Source organism: Octopus bimaculoides, chromosome 5 (genome assembly GCF_046866305.1).
Source record: "Octopus bimaculoides isolate indiv1 chromosome 5, ASM4686630v1, whole genome shotgun sequence".
Taxonomy (NCBI): domain Eukaryota; kingdom Metazoa; phylum Mollusca; class Cephalopoda; order Octopoda; family Octopodidae; genus Octopus; species Octopus bimaculoides.
Window position 1 is genome coordinate 78,603,596 of NC_142932.1, and position 8,360 is coordinate 78,611,955.

Genomic DNA, 8,360 nt, shown 5'->3' on the forward strand with positions numbered 1-8,360 from the left:
ACAGGCAGTATTTATCTATTTATATTATATGTCTGATGACTTTAGCTAAAATGTTGTGCAGTGGACTACATCGAAAGAGTTGAAGACAGACTTCATTTTCGGCCTAGCTCTCATCAACTCTCTCACATTTCATTTGAAGAGAAATATGAGGATGAGGATGAAAGTGCTGCCTCCTAGCAAATTTGTTGAGAGGTGAATGAGTAGACGAGTTCACTCTAAGCATGCGCCTGCGATTGTAGGAAAACAGCAAGAAGCCACTTGCATTAGTGGCCAGGTTTTGTGGGATTAACACGAATAGCACTTAATCCCACAAAACCACATCCACCCTGGCCAACGCGAATAGCACTTGGAGGTTTTTTTTTTACCTCTTTTGAGGAATTATTCATTGTTTTGAATATATTTTTCTTTGTTACTGTTACTCTCCTATTTACACGCTCTTTCATGTAATCACACATAGTACCATTTTATACAATCCTCAATATTTTTATGAACCCTTAGTGTTGAGAAAGAAAACATTCTTCTTCTTCTTCTTCTTCTTCTTCTTCTTCTTCTTCTTCTTCTTCTTCTTCTTCTTATTATTATTATTATTATTATTATTATTATTATTATTATTATTATTATTAATTTTTATCTCAGGTTTTATTGGAACTCTTGGAGTCTTGCATGTGTAGCGGGCTTGCAGCCTGCAGCCTACGGCACTATGCTATCTGTTCTTTTCCACTACCTAATACTTTCCTGATTATTCTAGTCGTGCCAAGGAGGCAAACCTTTTGTATCAGTTCTACTGGGCACTCAATTCCGATTCTTTCTGTATTCCTCTTGATGCCTTCTGATACCGTCCCCAAGGACCTAACAATAATTGGCATTATCTTCAACCTTCTTCATTTTCCACAGCCTGGCTATTTCGTACTTAAGAGAGTTGTATTTATCTTATTTCTTTGGCCTTCCATCCTGACTATTCGTGGGTCAGAAGGGCACGAAATATCAACCATATAGCACATGTAGTGCATCTTGTCGACCATCACTAGGTCCGGTCTGTTATGTTCTAGCACTTGATCTGTTTGGATTGAGAAATCCCAGGGGCTTTTGCAAGTTTCCAACTCCACCGCTCTCTGCCACTCACTTTAGCCCCCACTTTTCGCACAGTTTCCAATGTAGCACTTTCGCTACCTTATCGTGTAAGTATCCATACTTCTTTTCAGAAAACACGCTAAATTCCTTGTAATTTCAAACATAGCTAAGCACTCAACGATCCACGAATGTGGAATCATATCGTAAGCTTTTCACAAAACAATCCAGGCCATTCTCAAATTTGTGCTCTTTCGCTTACAATCTTGCATTACCATTTTGTCTATCAATAATTGGTCTTTGATACCTCTGCATTTCCTCCTGAAACCTTTTTGTTCCATTGGCAAAATGGAATATTGGTATCCATATCCTTATACATATACATATATTACATGTCCAGCTTTGAACACATAAACCAATTCCATTATTTTTATATCACCTTTTTTTTTACTTCGAGCAGTCACTCAACACACACACACACACACACACACACACACACACACACACACACACACACACACACACACACACACACACACACACACACACACACACACACACACACATCTACAGTTGTGTATGCATGGGATGACAAAAATCAGAGCTTTGAACGAAAATACTTAATTGTGTTTCGATCTGTTTGGTTTGCCTCCATTTGCTTTCCGTCTCCTCCTGGCTTTAAAACAGTCCCAGCATTGATGTAGTCGACTACATTCCTTGAATGAGTAGTTTCAACTTGGTTGCAATTTAGTAACCTGAAACATTAAATATATTTCTCTTATTGCCACTCTTTACTCCGCGGACTTAGTCCTCGGTAAAGACGTCGGAGTCTAAGTTCAAATCAGTTGACCACTACTACGTGTTTTTTATATTGAGCATCGCTGGATCTCCCCTGTTGATACTCTCTGTGTGTGTCTGACTCTGCGTACACACACACACACACACACACACACACACACACACACACACACACGCACGCACGCATGCACGTACACACACACACACACACACACACACGCACGCATGCACGTACACACACACACACACACACACACAAACACACACACAATTATAAGTATACACACACACACACATATACATACATACATACATACATACATACATACATACATACATACATACATACGCATACATACACACACTCCGAAGTCCTCATCGAGGCACTAAACATATAAACAACTCCCTACGAGACTCCCACGAACAAAACAAATATAACTAAAAACACTGTCCAATTTCCTTCTCTGTCTGTCTGTCTGCTTGTCCCCTCTCTCTCTCTCTCTCTCTCTCTCACACACACACACAGACATATGGGGGTAGGAGAGAAGGAAAGAAAGAGATAGAGAGAGAAAGAAATTTGTGAGAACATTGGGAATGCTTGATGGAAATCTAAATCGCCTAACAGCGGTTTAACCTTGAATAATGTTATTTTCAGCGCTTTGAGTTTTGTATACTCAACATGAACGTACTATAATATATACGACTACGAAATAATTGGTCATTTATTTAGTATAGCAGGGCAAGTGAAACTCCCAGTATAAATTTTATATACAATATATACTAATGTCTAACAAAGTAGGACAAGTTAAACTCCATTTATAAATATTATATAAATATTACAAATATTAAAATCCATGATTCCAAGGAAAGTTAAACTCCAAATATAGACATTATATGTTATACACACTCATGTCCAACATAGTGAAATACCATATGTAAATATTATACATTACATGCACTCGATATTTACAACGAAAATTCAAATTATGAATGAACAGCTAAGATTTTCTATCAGCACCAATTTGAGAAAGAAAAGGACAGCAAGACTCCTGACAGGACTCGAAACCTGTTATTGTGTCCTCTTTCTCATTGTTGTCTTAAACTGGTAACTATAATATCCTGATATCTCTGCCATTTTAATATGGATTCACGAAGATAATTTTAATATTCAGTTAAGGTGGCGTGGTCAACTTTCAGCAGTTTCTGAACTTTGATATTTGACATTGAGTTGTATGTGTACCCCTCGAATCCCTCTCTCTGTACGCGCGCAAACGTGTGTATACGTGCGTATATATGCGCATGCACGCAAAGATATATATGTATAAATGCATCATTCACGAATATGTATGCTTGCGTGTATGTACGTATGCATGTATATATGTATGTACACGTGGAGGCGCAATGGCCCAGGGGTTACGGCAGTGGACTCGCGGTCACAGGATCGCGGTTTCGATTCCCAGACCGGGTGTTGTGAGTGTTTATTGAGCGAAAACACCTAAAGCTTTACGAGGCTCCGGCAGGGGATGGTGGCGAACCCTGCTGTACTCTTTCACCACAACTTTCTCTCACTCTTTCTTCCTGTTTCTGTTGTGCCTGTAATTCAAAGTGTCAGCCTTGTCACACAGTGTCACGCTGAATATGCCCGAGAACTACGTTAAGGGTACACGTGTCTGTGGAGTGCTCAACCACTTGCACGCTAATTTCACGAGCAGGCTGTTCCGTTGATCGGATCAACTGGAACCCTCGACGTCGTAAGCGAGGGAGTGCCAACAACAACAATGTATGTACACACTTAAGTGCATCTATACACTGTCCATATAAAACTATATATAAATAAGATGGGGCAGGTGTGTTAGGTCGGTGACATATATCAATATTTACTTTATTTAAATAACTATACTCATATGTAACAATACAAAACCAGCCTTCTGAATGAAACAATCACTCGCTGAGTTGTTATTCGGTATTGGCCTACTGGATACAAATTATTTGAAGTTTTCATAAAGTATTCCATAGAGGTGAAATGTATAAAACTTACGATATAATGAATATAAAGAAATATAACAAGAGAGCAACAGAAGTCTAACTATTTAAATAAAGAATGAAAGAGAAAAGGAAAATATATATAAAGCGAAATGTATTTTAACAGAAAAGAGAACAAAGGAAATAAAACCATATCGTAAAATAGTTCTTAGATACATAAATATGTCCATGTGATGTATTTGTTGTTGCCTGCTCACTGAGACATTTCAACACGAGATTAAGAAATTGCTATCCATTATTAATTACAGTTTTTTTTTTTGAAGTCCCTGATTTATCAGCAGTCGGTCTTGAGTAAATCCAAGCTTCTGAACTTCTCGTCAATTTACCTGGTAGTCTGATATTTCATAACTAAGCCACTCAGCATTTGGTAAGATTACTATCACAATTCTTACAGTACGTGAAGATTGAGAGTAAAGTGATGGTCCCTGACACGGCAGTAAATCAGTTCCCTCAAGCAGTCAGTCTGTACTCTGAACAGGGCAATTTGTGTGAGGGCAATTTGCGTGTGTGTATGTGTGTGTGCATGTGTGCACGCGCGCGTGTGTGGGTGTGTGCGCGTGTGAGTATAATATTAGTAATTTAGTAGTTTTCCTTTCCATGTTCATTTTGAACCTCTTTTCTAGACTGCTGACCCCTCTAATGAATGTATAGTGCACCAGATCATGTTCGCTTTAAAATTACTGTAGGGGAGACTGGGTCTAGTTGTTACACGGGTAAGTTGTTACGAGCCCATTGTTTCCAACTTCAAGAAATAGGTAGCACCCGGGTCTCTACCTCGTGATGGCCAACTCTATAGCATCATGACTGCACATATGTATTGCACTGGCGGGCTGTCACCAGGAAAGGTATGGCTCAAAAACGATTTTTTACTCCAAAAGTGAAATTTTGCCACAAAGTTATTTCCTTTCAGGCTCATTAAATATGAAGTTACCGGTATCTCTCACACCAGCCTCTTAAGATGTTAACAGAACGTCAACTGTACCAAAAAATAAACCTTCAACTTCTTTATATTTTCAGGATACTGCAAGAAACTAAGGACAGAGGGGAAAATAGCCAGTGTTGGATATGCTTCTCTGCGTGCAGTTTTTACCAAGGAGCAAGAAGACTTAAAGCTGCAAAAATTTACCGTGGTCTGACTCCTTCTGACATTCGAAGCCTTGCTTACAACTATGCGAAGGTCAATGAAATCAAGTGTCCAGATTTCTGGCCTGCCAATGAATGCGCTGGTGTTGACTGGTTCTCAAAGTTTATGAAGCGGAATTCCAACCTCTCCATCAGAACCCCAGAAACCACAAGTCTGAGTAGGGCAACAAGCTTCAATCGAATTAACGTGGACACGTTTTTCGATAATCTGACAGAGGTGTTTGACCGTTACAAGTTTGAGAGCCATGGCATCTACAACTGTGATGAGACGGGTGTCACAATAGTGCAACGACCAGATCGAATTGTGACAGAAAAATGAGTGAAACAAGTAGGAGCGATGACTTCCGCTGAGAGAGGGACCCTGGTGACAGTTTGCCTTGCAGTAAATGCCAGCAGTTATGCAACACCACCAATGCTAGTGTTCTTTAGAGTCCACTTCCGTGAATACTTCATTGCTAATGGGCCAACAGGTTGCTGTGGATCAGTAAATCCAAGTGGATGGATGAAGGAGGCAGATTTTCTTAAATTTCTGGAACACTTCGTGAAGCACACTCGTTGCAACAAAGAGCATCCTGTCCTGTTGCTATTCGACAACCACAACTCCCATATCTCATTGGCTATCATTGATTTCTGCCGAGACAGTGGTATTGTTCTGCTATCATTCCTTCCACACTGCTCACATAAGCTACAGCCACTCGATTGGAGTGTCTATGGCCCTCTTAAGAAGTACGTGAATAGGACGTGTGATGGGTAGATGAAATCGCAAGCAGGTAAAACGATGACCATTTACGACATCCCGGCGATCTTGAAGGAAGCTCTTCCACATGCGTGCACACCAGTCAACAACCAGAAAGGATTTCAAGTCAGTGGAATCTGGCCCTTTAACAGGGTTGTCTTTGATGATGACGAATTCTTTCCAAGTTACGTCACGAACCGTCCTGCTCCAAAACAAAATGAATACCAGTCTGAGTTGCAGCCAGACGACCATCCTGACGTGCAGCATGGCATGCAGTCAGATAACCAGCCTAATTTGCAGCCAGACGACCAGTCAGACGTTCAACCAGGCGACCAGGTCAATGAACAGCAAGACGGTCCGACAGACCACCCTACACCAGGCCCAAGTTTTCCGGCTGGTGTTGTTACAAGCCCAGAGATGTTGCGCCCATTAAGGAAAACTTCCTCTAAGAAGAAAGGTCGAGATCGTGGAAGTCGCAAGAGGTGCCAAACAGCCATTCTAACCCTAACCCCCGTAAAACAGCGAACGGAAATCCAAACTAAAGAAGGCAACTGTTACAGAAAAGGCGACAAAGGGTTAGGGAAAGTCAACTAAAACAAGTAAAGGCAAAGGGAAGCAGCCTCGCAGCAAGTCGCCGATTGGAAATGTCTTGTCTGCTCAGATTGGCATTCCAGCTCCCTTCCAGGTGAAGAATGGGTGCAATGCATGATCTGTAAAGACTGGGCACATGCTGACTGTACCAATGGACGACAGGACTTTCTGTGTGATCTGTGTGGCGAGAAGTTAATGGAGGACGATTCCGACTAGATGGCGCATGTAACAAATTGGCTGATGAGGACTCTCAGTATCACAGTTAGGATATGAGGTAGTTCAAAGCACAGTTAATCAATTAAAATAGTACTTCTTAGACGCAAGAAGCAGGAGACGTATTCATTTTAAACGTGTTTGTTAACATGATTCCGAGTTGTCGACAGTTGTAACAAAGTACCCCAGTAAGTGTCATAACGTACCCCGCACTCGGGGAAAATTGTTACAGCTGACACCACCTCATTAATTAGAACCCGTCTAATTAATGTTATGTAATTTCTGTTTTTTGCTGGTGATAACAATAAATAGAGATGTTTTACTAATTAAATCTGAAAAGAAACTTCAGCTGTGTTCATTTATGTGGGTGTCAAGGCAAAAAAATGAAAAAAAAAAATGTAACAACTGGACCCGGTCTCCCCTACTATTTTTCATATTGTTCCCAATGTTTGATCAACAGGTGTTTAAATATATTATTTTCAGCTGTAACCAATCCTGTCGAACTATTCCAAATTTTATTGTCCTTAAACTGAATGGCCCTTCCTCCTATTTATATTTTTTCATGTTCTGAGGTTTAAGGTTTTATCCGTTTCCCTCCTTCTTTATTCAACTGAGGTTTAACACCAGATATGAATAATTTAGATAAGACCTCGTTATAGAACATTTACCATCATATTCATTCAAACGCATCTTTCAAGCAACTTTGTAAGTTAGAATTTTCAACCTCCTTGCATAAGTCAGGTTTTATAATCCAGGTATTCTATTCAATCTAGGTATTCTATTCTTTGAACAGATGCAATTTCTCTCATGCGTTCTTTATTTTAGAAATTCTAGACTGGAGTTGCAGAGTGGGAGTTACAATACGTTCGTAAAAGTTGCAATACGTCCGTAAGATGCTTTCGTGTTTTAGTACCGAAGACTACATTATCCAATATGCCTTTATGAGTGTGATTTGAAAGATATTTCTCTACTATTTTCAGTGGGATTAGAAACCATATAAATTACCCCTCATTATAGTCTAGTAATTTTACTGGTATGTAACTATTCTAGCACTGGACTAATCTAGGTTCAATAGAAAGGTTTTTATGAGAGCTGGAAGCGTCACTGCAGTAGCTTCCTGTGCGGCTAGAGTTTCTTTTAAAGTTATTGTACTCACTTCTTTAAGTCAATTCGCGATTATTTCTGCTACACATGATATAGTGAGGAATATAGATATTTTTCAAGGAAAAAACTCGCTTTCTTACCTGCAGTCATATGCTTAAAAAGCATTCTAACCACTGAGTTACCATTTTACTATTTCTTCTTCTGGCACATACATATACAAATACATGTGTGCTTGCGCATGCGCGTACATGTGTTTGTCCGGTTGTGTGACTGTATGTGTGCGTGTGTATGTGTGTATGCATATGTTTTTTTTTTATCACATAAGCAAACAGCTTTAATTTTTCTCACTGCGTCTATTTGAATTTAAATGACGACGCTACCTAAGTTTGTTTTTCTTAATCTCTTGTCCACAGAACAGGAGTGAATGGTTGTGAATTTGTGTTGGTTGATTACCAGAAAATTTATTTTGTTTTAAGATAGTTTTAATGTTGAAGTTTTCGTTTTTTATTATTGTTAATCAACAGAAAATAACTCCTAAATGAAATATATTAAATCATGAATATTAAAATGTGCTCCAATGGAAATAAAACCCGGATTTCTAAATGATTTTAGAGCATTCATGTAAAAGTGGTTGTAAAGGTTGCTAACTTACTTAGAGTGGAAA

The 8,360-nt window shown here is 39.3% G+C and overlaps 1 long non-coding RNA gene across 1 annotated transcript in view; it reads right to left on the reverse strand.

Annotated features, from left to right (window-relative positions):
• The window catches only part of LOC149135605 (uncharacterized), a 29,086-nt gene extending 21,097 nt beyond the window's left edge, over positions 1-7,989 (reverse strand). Inside the window, exon 1 of the long non-coding RNA XR_016241921.1 lies at positions 7,837-7,989. This is a non-coding gene — a long non-coding RNA (uncharacterized LOC149135605). The remainder of the gene's footprint in view (positions 1-7,836) is intronic.
• Positions 7,990-8,360: the final 371 nt, after the last annotated feature.